General features: G+C 46.7%; 2 non-coding genes across 2 annotated transcripts; both read left to right on the top strand.

The window, feature by feature from the left end:
• Window positions 1-10,036: 10,036 nt before the first annotated feature.
• On the top strand, window positions 10,037-10,108 carry TRNAA-UGC (transfer RNA alanine (anticodon UGC)). Its single transcript has one exon. It is a non-coding gene; the product is annotated as a tRNA-Ala (tRNA).
• Window positions 10,109-13,053: 2,945 nt separating this feature from the next.
• TRNAA-UGC (transfer RNA alanine (anticodon UGC)) lies at window positions 13,054-13,125 on the top strand. The gene has a single exon. It is a non-coding gene; the product is annotated as a tRNA-Ala (tRNA).

The following is a 13,125-nucleotide window of genomic DNA, read 5'->3' as shown; positions in this document are numbered from 1 at the left end:
GTGAACATAACATAGGGTCAACAGAGCACATGACTGAATGAAGTATGAATGAGTGACAATGAATGAATCAGGGGAAGACTGTGCTCTTTCCCACTTGGATGAAGCAGCCCAGAGCAGGAGATGTACTGATGTACGGCAAGTGAGAAGCCAGTGTCTAGGAAGCTGGGGGAAGGCGGATGGCCTTTTGTTCTTTCCGATACACAGAAATTTGAAGGACGATAAGGATTTGAACAAAGTGTGGAATCCAGAGTCTGACCTAGATATGAATTCTGGATCTACTACTTATTATTAGCTATGTGACCTTAGGCAAATCCCTTTGTTTGTTTGTATCTTCATGTTCTCAACTATAAAATGGGGCTGAAGATAATACAAATAGGGTTACGATTAAATGAGATTTCGCATTTAAAAGGCTGTAACCTGAGACCAGGCGGAGTTGGTGGTAGGAACTGACGGTTCCCACCACTGACAATGCAAATTCAGAAACACAGCGGAAGAGCCTTCCTTTCCTTCCAGCTAGAGGTCCCAGCCCTGATTGCTGTTCTAACCTCAAACGGCAGGAGGCGCTTCTTCTATTCAGCCCCTCCCTTCACCACCTGCCCCTTCACTCCCAACTCAGTGTTTACAGGTCGGCCCAAGTGCCTTCAAGGCCAAGGGCGTCTGCTACATCGTTACAAGACAGAGAGGGGAGGGTGGCAGTTAGGGCAGGGCATGGCAGGAAGCGGGCCAAAGAAGCACAGGTGTTTCTGGAGCCGGCCTTGCTGTGTGCCCGGCACTGGGCTTGGTGCTTAATATGTATCCTCTCATGTCCATGGAGTCCCAACAACAAAACATCTCATGTCCTCTTCATAACAATACTATTTAGAGATAAGGAAACTGACCTTCAGGGAGAGGTGGGATATCAATCCAAATGCCTCTCTAAGACTCTAAAATGTTTCCACTCTGCCACGCTGGCCACCGCTTACAGATGATCACCATACATTTGTGAAATAAATTTCAGTTCTCTTATTCCCAGGAAGAGCGAAACTGTGTGCCCCACCCCTAACTTCACCCCTGCCCCACCCCAACCCCCCACCCCCCCGCAGAGAATCATGAATAAAGAATAAAAAGTAACATATTAAGGAGTGAACAGAATCCTTCAGACACCCAAACCAGGAAGGAGGAAACAACCTCGGAGACTTGCTGGGCAGGAAGCAGCCAGAGACTGTCTGGCCCTGGCTGTGGTCTCCTGGGGCAGAGGTCTAGAGACGACTAGGATCTGGCTCAGTTGGAGGGAGGAGAGGACTGTGGGACTGGAGATAGGGACAGGTTACTGAGGAGAACGGGATGCAGGGAGAGAAGATTGACCAGGGCTCAGAGGGGCAATGGTATTACCTGGTCCTCCCACCATCGGGGAGACGGGTGAGTCAGAGACAGCCCCTGACTCCTGGCCCAACCTGCTGCCAACTTTTAAAATGAAAGTAGCAGGAGCGGACACTCCTGAAGCTCCTGCGGAAGGAGGTTGCCAAGGGAGCACTCGTCCGTCGGCCCTGGGCCTCGGGCGCTCCCCGCCCGACAGAGGGACCCGGTCGACGGCTCCCCGCGCCCTCACCAGCGCCCGCAGCTTACCTGGGGGAGGCCAAGGTGCGTCCCAGGCAGGACAGGCCAAGGGGCTGCCTCAGGTATCCTGGAGTTCCCGCCCTGCCACACACTCCGAGGTCGCTCCTCGAATTAAAATCCTCCGCACAGGTTCCCGCTCGCCCAGCCCGAGGGGAGGGAGCCCGAGGAAATTCCCTCCCAGCCCTGAGAGGGCCTGGGCCGGGCCAGCCAGCTCGGCAACCTCAGCCCTGGGCTGGCCCTGGATGAATGAGCCCTTCCGCTCCGCCTGTCTGGGTTTGAGCCAGCCAGCCTGTGACCGCCCCTTTGCTCTTTCTCCTTGGCCCTGGCCCTGAACTCCGATCCTCTTGCTAGTCCTACCCTCCCAGGTCTCTTGCTCTGTGTTCTCAGCTCTCTGGAGAAAGACCTCAGCCAGAGGACTCCTTTCTCTTCCCACCTTCTTATTTCCTGATTCCTTGTCAAAAAAATGCCGGAGAGCAAGAGAGCTTATTGATGCATCCCAAACGGGTCGGCGCCCCAAGACCCAGAGCAAGACAGAGCCAGATAGAGAATGGATGGAGGGGGCGAGGGGGTCTAAGGGAAAAACAGTCTTCCCTCCTGTGTCTCTTCCTTACTCTCATAAGAGTACCGTCCAGCACTTCTGACACCAGATGTGTGGGTCTAACCCACCCCAAACAATTCTGCAATAGCAGCTGGGTGTCCTCCGTTTAACTCAGTTCTGACACAGTCTACCTGAAGTGAATGTCAGATCCCCCAGGTGAAGGGCTCAGACTGCTGCCCGCTTCAGAAGCCAGTTGCAAGAAGTAGGTCCCCAGGCCACCCACAACTTTCATCCAACTTAGCTACACATCAGAGGTTCCCGTGTCCCCTTCCTGAGATCTAGGGTGAGGCCTGGATGATCACCAAGCACAGGAGTGTCTGTCCTCGTGGAGTTGGGATGCAACACCCTACCCGTAGGCGGATGCGTTTACCAACCTGGAAACTCCCTGAACTGCTAATGTTGGGATTTTATGGAGACCTCCTCACATAGGCATGATCAATTATTAACCCCATGGCTAGCCCCTCTATCCTATCCGAGTATAGAAAATTTCAGTCCTCTAATACTGCCTGGCTTGGTCTTTCTAGTGACCAACTCCTATTCAGGAGCTCACCCAGAGTGGCCTCGTTAAAACAAAAGATGTTCATTGTGCTCTTATCTGGACTGAGAAGTTTTACAAGTGTTTTAAGAGCCTTGTGTCAGGGACAGAGTCAAAAACCAAATAATAGAACAAAAAGATGCTGGCAACGCTCTTATCACTTGGGAAATTACAAGACTTTTAGGGGCTGTCTCTAAACCAGGAACCTGGGACAGAGACCAATATATATACATTTTTCTATTATCTCACACAAGGGAACCAAACAGCTGGAAAAAAGATATTTAGGAGTGGTCCAGAAATAGCAACTGAAGCCCTGGGAATGGGTGAGGTCACTCAGGGAGAGGAACCAGAGAAAGGAGAAAAGGGAATCTAGGACAGGACCCTGGTAAATACCAAGGGACATGCAGAGGAGAAAGAAAGAGGGAAGGGGGCTTGCTTGGCGGTCCAGTGGCTGACTCCATACTCCCAATGCAGGGAGCCCAGGTTTGATCCCTGGTCAGGGAACTAGATCCCACATACCGCAACTAAGAGTTTCAATGCTGTGACTAAGAGCTGGCACAACCAAATAAATGGATAAATAGGAAATAAAGAAAGAAGAAAGGGCCAGAAGTGAGAGCCAAGCGTTTGAGTCAGTTTGGGCTCCTACAACAACATATTATAGGGACCTGGCAGTGCAATGGTTAAGACTTCACCTTCCAATGAGTTGGCTACTTGGTTGGGGAACTGAGGTCCCAAAAGCCGTAGGGTGCAGTCAAAAGTTACAAACAAACAAACTGTAGACTGGATGGCTTAAACAATGCTCATTTTTCAGTTCTGGATGCCAGGAAGTCCAAGATCAAGGTGCTGGCAGATCAGTGTCTAGAGAGGGCCTGCTTCCTTGTTTGCAGACAGTCACCTTCTCTCCAGGTCCTCACCTGGTGGAAAGCAGAGAGAAGCAAGCTCTTTGGCATCTCTTTGCAGAAGGGCTCTCATCTCATCATGAGGGCTCCACCCTCCTGACCTAATTACCCGCCCGAAGCTCCATGTCCAACACCATCACATGGGGGCTTGGGGCTTCAACACATGAACTGGCTGGAGAGGGAACACAACCCCACTATTGAGCAGAAAGGCCAGAAAAACAGATGCAAATTGGAGCGGACAGAGCAAGTAGGCTGAAGTGGGAAGGGGTGGCTCTGGGAGATGCCCAAAGCACTAAAGATGGATAGCTGAGCCTTTCCTCAGGAGCTTAAGGGAGTAGCACCCCACCCCTACTTCCTAACTAAAGTAGGGGGCGCGTTCACCTGTTAGGAGTTAGAGGGATAAAGGTTGGATGGAAGATTGCAAGAAATTGTCAAATGTTTGAAAAAAACTGTTGAGATGAGAGAAAGTTAACCAAAGTAATGTAGAGGCTCACAGAGGAGTATGGAGAGTCCGGTCATAACCACACACATACGTGGAGACTTCCCTGTGGTCCACTGGTTAAGGATCCTTCTTCCAATGCAGGGGACGTGCGTTTGATCCAGGGTCAGGAAACAAAGATCCCAAGCCTGGGTGCTGTAAATACTGAGCATGTGCACTCTGGAGCCTGCGCCTTAAAAGAAAAAGAACAACACAGATTAACAAGGAGGCCAGATTGAGGGGCCCTCAGGGCAGCTCCTGTCCTAAGTGACATGATGGTAAGATCAAATGGGAAATGGATGATACGTGTGGGGAATGCCACCAACACCGTTCAGCTCCCAGACCTAGGGGGAGATTTTCCATAAGATCGGAACTGTCTACAGAGAAAAGGTCCTGCTTTAAGGGACTGTGGGCAGCCATAAAAGTGCAAAGAGCACCTAAGGCCAGCAGTGACGGTGCTGGGCTGCAGAACTGCACGGGAACAGTGGCTGTGCCAACTCAACTCCAGGATCCAGTTCTCCCCACCAAGTAAAGCAGGGCCCAGGCTGCCAGAGACACCACTGAGCAGTCCAGCCTCCAACCACCCTCCCTTGTTCTTGTCTCACCCTCAACAAGCTGCTTCCTGACTGTGACTTGGTTTCTCAAGCTATGTGATTTCAGAGAAGGAAGGTGTCTGCCCACAGCCAACACGCGCATAAGTTAGGGAGCTCTCAGAGATCAAAGCCTGTATCTAATTTATCTCTATGTCCCCAGCACTCAGCACTGGGTTCAGCATTCAGTTGGGGTTCAAAACGGTATCTGAAAAACAGACCCGGGGAAGACTGATATGCCTTTAAATACACTTTGTAAATTAATAAATTCTCATTTAGGATTTGTGTATTGGTTGTTGTTGAAACCCCATTCATATGGATCAGTGCCTACAAATCATGTCAGTTCTGAAACATTGACAAGCTCATGTTTCTAAATCTGCAAAATTCAGAGCCTGGCCCTGCATTGTGGTGAATTCACCGAAATCATACTCATTTCCTTTTTTAAAGTTTATTTTATTGAAGTATCGTTAATTTACAATTTGTGTTCATTTCTGCTGTACATCAAAGTGATTATATATATATACACATATATATACACACATACATTCTTTTTCATATTCTTTTCCATTATGGTTTATCAGAAGATACTGAATATCCCTGTGTTATACAGTAGGGCCTTCTTTATCCATCCTATATATAATAATTTGCATCTGCTAATCCCAAACTCTCAATCCATCCTCCCCCATTCCCTCCCCCTTGGCAACCACAAGTCTGCTGTCTGTGTCTGTAAGTCTGTTTCTGTTTTGCAAAGAAGTACATTTGTGTCATACTTTATATACTTTATATAAGTATATACTTTATATAAGTATATAAGTATCATATATAAGTGATATCATATGGTATTTGTCTTTATTTCTGACTTACTTCACTTCTAGTATGTTAATCTCTAGCTCCATCCATGCTGCTCCAAACAACATTATTTCATCCTTTTTTATGGCTGAGTAGTGTTCCATTGTATGTAAAGATCATGGCCCTTGGAGATCCGTGAACCAGGCTTCTTCTTTGTAAAGTAACATACCCAGCACCATCCCTCCTCATCCAACCAACATCATCAGATCTAGATCTTGTGCCTGGGAATTCCCGGGCAGCCCAGTGTTTAGGACTGGGTTTTGCTGCCCTGGGAAAGAACACAGTAGGATGGTAGGACTGATTTGGGTTTGGGCGCTATAGGAATGCAAGGACCTTGCGTCTTTCCAGCTCACCACACCCAGCTCCTCCTCATTCATCCCTCCAAACTTTGGCTGTCGTATATGTAATCTGTGCCCAGAATTTGTTTCATTGGTTTTTCAAAGTCCTCAGAAAGAGGACATTTGACTCAGGCTGGGCCAATTTGTTTCCTTTTCCTAAAAATGGCCACAGGGGAAGGGAGACTGTACTTTGTCTCTGCTTATAGCTGTAACTAAAAGAGGTAAGCCTGGGAGCTACAGAGAGTTCCTTACGAAGAGACGCAGAGTTAACGAATCTTTGCCATGGCACTCTGCACTTGCCACACAACTTCTGACACTGCTGGTCACCAAATGTGTGACCACTAAGCAATTCTCCGTAACCCCAGCTGGGCGTCCTGCAGTTAACTCTGTTCTGACACGACTGCCCTGAATAGAGCGTCACATCATACAGATGAAGGGCTCAGACTCATGAGACTGTCCCCACTTCAGATGCCAGTCCCAAATAGCAGGTTACCCAGGACTTCCAAACAACTTGGTTACAAATTGGAAGTTCCCACATTCCTGTACTCAGATTTGAATAACTTGCTACAGTGGATCACAGAACTCGGAAACACATTTACCAGTCTGTTAAAAAATTATATGATAATGGATACAGATGAAGAGGCAGGTGAAGACTTACAGGATGAGGTCTGGGAGGGTCCCAAGAGCAGGAGCTTCTGTTTCTATGGAGTTAGGGTGCAAACCTTCCCAGTATATGGCTGTATTCACCAACATGAGCGCTCTCAGAAGCCCATGCTATTGGCATTTTACACATGCTTACTTGTATAGGTGTGATCAATTATTAACTCCCATTTCCAACCCTTCTACCCTCACTAAAGAAGTGAGGGTGGAGGCAGGGCTGAAAATTCCAAGCTTCTAATCATGGCTGGTCTTGCCACTCAAAGTTGCCCCATTAAAAAGAAAGATGCTCTTAACTATTAAGAAACTACAAGGGTTTCAGCAGCTGAGCCAGGAACTGGCTGCAGAGACCCATGCATATGTTCTCTTTTCTCACACACACCATAACACCTACCACAATGCAGTTAAAATACCCGAATATGTGTCTTTCTCTTTCACTGCTAAAGAGATTATGAGATCTTCAAGAACAGTAACCTTCACTGTTTCATCTTTGTATCCATGCAATTATGCCCCAAATCTGACACAAAGTAGGAAACAATGAATGTTGAACTTTCAAACTGGGCAATAAAAATGAGGTTCCCACCTTTCCGAAGTGAAGACTCCCTCAGCCACCAGCAGGTGTCAGGACATGTCTCTGTGGCTTCTGACTACCAAGCTCCTTGTCCGATCCATAGCGATTGGTAAAAGTACAGGTGAATCACTGAAGGTATGAAGAATGACCACCTGAACAACTCTAAGGCCAGGGTGTCAGGCTCTAACAAGAAGTGGTATAATTGAGGCTGCAACAAACTACTCATTGTATTCCTCCAGATTCCCGATAGCATGTTTCCCGAATGCTGAGCTCTTGCCTAAACAGGTTGTGTGTGTGTGTGTGTGTGTGTGTGTGTGTGTGTGTGTGTGTGTGTGTGTTAGTCACTCAGTCGTGTCCGACTCTTTGGGACCCCATGGACTGAAGCCTGCCAGGCTCCTCTGTCCAAGGGATTCTCCAGGCAAGAATACTGGAGTGGGTTGCCATTTCCTCCTCCACCTAAACAGGTTAGATGAACTGCAAAGAGAAGTCTCCCAATAAGTGATCTTTCCTTATGGGTTTTAGCATTCTATGTCTAAAGGAAAAATAAATTGTTAAAAAGATACTCATCTATGAAAAAGTACAGAAAATCTGATACAGAGGAGCTGGTAAATAATCTGCCTGCGATGCGGAAGACCTGGGTTCGATCCCTGGGTTGGGAAAATCCCCTGGAGAAGGGAACAGCTACCCACTCCAGTACTCTGGCCTGGAGAATTCCATGGACTGTATAGTCCATGGGGTCGCAAAGAGTCAGATATAACTGAGGACTTTCACTTCACTTTGTCAGGCAAGTGTATTAGCCTTGGTTCTGTCTCATCACAACAAAGATTTGGAGTGATGGACATTAAAGCCCTCGGCATGTCACAGCTCTTGGGTCTTGGACAGACCGTGTTATAGCTCTTAGACAAATCAGTGTTACAGCTCTGTGTTACAGCTCTATTTTATTTAGATAATAACAGGAAAATCCATCCTCAAGGCGTGAGGGCATGTCGACCCAAAGACTCGAGGAGAGGAGAAGAGCGCCCCCGGCGTACGGGAGGAGGGGGGAGAGAGAGAACCCCAGCCCTTTGGCTCCTCTTTTTATATGTCCCCCCCCAACCCGCCCCCGGGGCCTGCCCTATGTAAATTGGGTTAGCCAGGAGTGGTGTTGGTTCTACCTGAGGTCCTCACTCCAGTCCTCCAACCTTCCTTTGTTCTATTTTCACGGGCTTTTCTCTTCCTTATCTTTTAGCCACTGCCATTCTGGACTCCTTTTCCCTATTCTACCTACCTAACAACTTCAGAAAAAAAAAAAAGCAAAAACAAAGCAAACAGTAGAAACTAGATGAAATGAAAAGAAAATCTTTTAAATGCATGGATGACCTTGACCGGAATGTGAGGAGCCTCTAAGAGAAAGCAGGAGTAGGCGTGTGTGAGAGTCATATTTGTGCCAGAGTCATATGCAGATTCCTGGTGACCCAGCATCTGTGTTTTCATGGACCATGGAGGTAAGGAAAAGTAAAATTTACTCAGTCATGTCTGACTCTTTGCAACCCCATGGACTGTGATGAATTCTCCAAACCAGAATACTGGAGTAGGTTTGCCATGCTCTCCTCCATGGGATCTTTGCAACCCAGGGATCACACCCAGGTCTCCCACATTACAAGTGGATTCTTTACCATCTGAGCCACCAGGGAAACCCAAGAAAACTGAAGTGGGTAGCCTATCCCTTCTCTAGGGGATTCTTCCCTACCTAGGAATCAAACCAGGGTCTCCTGCATTACAGGTAGACTCTTTACCAGCTGAGCTACAGGGAAACCCACCCTGGGCCTAAAGAGAGCAGAAAATAAAGTCAGAGGGCAAGGCTGAGCCTCTCCAGTACCCAAGCCACTAATAGCCTCAGTGGACAGCGAGCAAACCGAAAACAAAAACTGGGAGAGTGGGAGTGGGGATGCAGGCCTGTCTTCACTTGGATCAGAGAAGAGGGAAAAATAAACATAAAACCGTCTCTCCTGAGAATTCTCTATCCCACGCCTCCACTTATACGTGTTTACCTTGGGGCATACTCTCTGTATCTGTATGAATCAAACACTCCAAGATGAAAATTTAGAGTGTTTCTGGATTGGCAGGACAGAGAGACAGCTGGGAGAAGCAAACCCAAACTTCCTCTTGAAGAATATGAGTAAACTCGGGCCTCAGATATTTCCCACAAAGTTTCAAAAGGCCTCTGATTACTCAAAGAAACAAATCCCTATAAGCAGAAACAACCAGCTAGAGGATCATACCCGTAAAGATCAGAAATATGTGGGTTTTTTTTATTTAAAAAATTTTTTTTGGCTGCATTCAGTCTCCATTGTTGCACATGGGCTTTCTCTGGTTGCAGTGAATGGGGTCTACTCTCTGTTGTGGTGCCTGGACCTCTCATTGCAATGGTTTCTCTTGTTCCAGAACATGGACTCTAGACACTGGGGCTTCAGTAGTTGCAGCCCCCCAGGCTCTGGGGCTTAGGCTCAGTAGCTGGGATACACAGGATTTAGTGGGATGTGGGTGGGGTCCTGTGCCATGTGGGATCTTTCCAGACCAGGGATTGAACCTGTGTCCCCAGCATTGCAAGTTGGATTCTTAACCACTGGACCACCAGGAAAGTCCCAAGATATTGCTAGTTTGAACTATAAACTATAGTTTAATTATGTTTAATATGTTGAATAAATTAGAAGGAATTAAAAGTATAACCAAGAAAAAGCAAATAGCAATGACTGGAAGTCTAGGCAAGTAACAATAGAGTCTAAAAATCCTGGATATTTTCCTTTGTTTAATTTCACTAGAGAAATTTAGGAACCCTTGACTGCAAGAAAAACCAACAGTAGGGTAACTGGAAGGACTGGTATATGCAGCAAGATTCCTGGCTCTATTCACCATATTGAAAGTCACCATGCTAAAAGTTGCTCAGGGGATGTAGCTCAGTGGTAGAGTGCATGCTTTGCATGTATGAGGCCCCGGGTTCAATCCCCGGCATCTCCATATTTTGGGCTTCGCACTGGCTCAGTGGTAAAGAATCTGCCCGCTAGTGCAGAAGATGCCCAAGAGGCAGGTTTGATCTCTTGGCTCAGGAAGATCCTCTGGAGTAGGAAATAGCAACCCATTCCAGAATTCTTGTCTGGAAAACTCCATCGGCAGAGGAGCCTGGCAGGCTACAGTCCATGGGGTCACAAGGAGCTGGAAATGACTGAGTATGTGCGTGCACACACACATGCACACACACATACACCCACATGCCTGCAAGTTACAGAGATTGGTGAAGGTTTTAATTTAGAACTGCTGACCTTAGTTAAGCTTCTCAGAACTTTCTTTGATAAAATATACGTAAGATAGTATTCACCATTTTACCCATCTTTAAGTGTACAACTCAGTGGATTCTCGTTGCTTTTTAAGTCTTCTCTTTGTTCTTGATGTTTCATTGTTCAGTCACTAAGTCATTGCCTTCTCCTTATAGGAGAAAGCAATGGCAACCCACTCCAGTACTCTTGCCTGGAAAATCCCATGGACAGAGGAGCCTGGTAGGCTGTAGTCCATGGGGTAGCACAGAGTCGGACACGACTGAAGCGACTTAGCAGTAGCAGTAGCACTAAGTCATGTTCAAATTTGCGACCCCATGGACTGCAGCACATCAGGCTTCCCTGTCCTCCACTATCTCCTGGAGTTTGCTCAGACTCATGTCCATTGAGTCAGTGAGGCTATCTAACCATCTCATCCTTTGCCTCCACCTTCTCCTGTTGCCTTCAGTCTTTCCCAGCATCAGGGTCTTTTCTAATGAGTCAGCTCTGTGCATCAGGTGGCCAAACTATTGGAGCTTTACCTTCAGCATCAGCCCTTCTAATCAATATTCAGGGTTGATTTATCTAGGATTGACTGATTTGATCTCCTTGCAGTCCAAGAGACTCTCAAGACTCTTCTCCAGCACCACAATTCGAAAGCATCAATTCTTCTGTGCTTAGCCTTCTTTATGGTCCAACTCTCACATCTGTACATGACTACTGGAAAAACCATAGCCTTGACTAGACAGACCTTTGTTGGAAAAGTCATGTCTGCTTTTTAATAGTCTGTTTAGGTTTGTCGTAGGTTTCCTTCCAAGGAGCAAGCATCTTTTAATTTCAAGGCTGCAATCATCATCTGCAGTGATTTCGGAGCCTACAAAGAGAAAATCTGTCGCTACTTCCACTTTTTACCCTTCTATTTGCCATGAAGTAATGGGACCAGATGCCATGATCTTCATTTTCTGTTGTTTCTTTTTAAAATAAGTTCAAGTCAGTTCAGTTCAGTTCAGTCGCTCAGTCGTGTCCGACTCTTTGCGATCCCATGAATCGCAGCATGCCAGGCCTCCCTGTCCATCACCATCTCCCAGAGTTCACTCAGATTCACGTCCATCGAGTCAGTGATGCCATCCAGCTGTCTCATCCTCGGTCGTCCCCTTCTCCTCCTGCCCCCAATCCCTCCCTGCATCAAAGTCTTTTCCAATGAGTCAACTCTTTGCATGAGGTGGCCAAAGTACTGGAGTTTCAGCTTTAGCATCATTCCTTCCAAACAAATCCCAGGGTTGATCTCCTTCAGAGTGGACTGGTTGGATCTCCTTGCACTCCAAGGGACTCTCAGGAGTCTTCTCCAACACCACAATTCAAAAGCATCCATTCTTCGGCACTCAGCCTTCTTCACAGTCCGACTCTCACATCCATACATGACTACTGGAAAAACCATAGCCTTGACTAGACGGACCTTAGTCGGCAAAGTAATGTCTCTGCTTTTGAATATGCTATCTAGGTTGGTCATAACTTTCCTTCCAAGGAGTAAGCAGCTTTTAATTTCATGGCTGCAGTCACCATCTGCAGTGATTTTGGAGCACAAAAAAATAAAGTCTGACACTGTTTCCACTGTTTCCCCATCTATTTCCCATGAAGTGATGGGACCGGACGCCGTGATCTTCGTTTTCTGAATGTTGAGCTTCAAGCCAACTTTTTCACTCTCCTCTTTCACTTTCATCAAGAGGCTTTTTAACTCCTCTTCACTTTCTGCCATAAGGGTGGTGTCATCTGCATATCTGAGGGTATTGATATTTCTCCCAGCAATCTTGATTCCAGCTTGTGTTTCTTCCAGTCCAGCGTTTCTCATGATGTACTCTGCATAGAAGGTAAATAAGCAGGGTGACAATATACAGCCTTGACACACTCCTTTTCCTATTTGGAACCAGTCTGTTGTTCCATGTCCAGTTCTAACTGTTGCTTCCTGACCTGCATACAGATTTCTCAAGAGGCAGATCAGGTGGTCTGGTATTCCCATCTCTTTCAGGATTGTCCACAGTTTATTGTGATCCACACAGTCAAAGGCTTTGGCATAGTCAATAAAGAAGAAATAGATATTTTTTTCTGGAATGCTCTTGCTTTTTCGATGATCCAGCGGATGTTGGCAATTTGATCTCTGGTTCCTCTGCCTTTTCTGAAACCAGCTTGAATGTCAGGGAGTTCACTGTTCAAGTATTGCTGAAGCCTGGCTTGGAGAATTTTGAGCATTACTTTACTAGCATGTGAGATGAGTGCAATTGTGGGGTAGTTTGAGCATTCTTTGGTATTGCCTTTCTTTGGGATTGGAATGAAAACTGACCTTTTCCAGTCCTATGGCCACTGCTGAGTTTTCCAAATTTGCTGGCATATTGAGTGCAGCAATTTCACAGCATCATCTTTGGGAATTAAAAGTACAACCAGGAAAAACCAAATAGCAATGACTGGAAGTCTAGGCAAGTTACAATAGAGTCTAAAAATCCTGGATATTTTCCTTTGTTTAATTTCACTAGAGAAGTTTAGGAACCCTTGACTGCGAGAAAAACCAACAGTAGGGTAACTGGAAGGACTGGTATATGCAGCAAGATTCCTGGCTCTATTCACCATATTGAAAGTCACCGTGCTAAAAGTTGCTCAGGGGATGTAGCTCAGTGGTAGAGCGCATGCTTTGCATGTATGAGGCCCCGGGTTCAATCCCCGGCATCTCCA

This window comes from Budorcas taxicolor, chromosome 3 (assembly GCF_023091745.1).
Source record: "Budorcas taxicolor isolate Tak-1 chromosome 3, Takin1.1, whole genome shotgun sequence".
NCBI lineage: Eukaryota > Metazoa > Chordata > Mammalia > Artiodactyla > Bovidae > Budorcas > Budorcas taxicolor.
The sequence above is the reverse complement of the archived record's forward strand: the minus strand, read 5'-3'. Positions and strand labels throughout refer to the sequence as shown.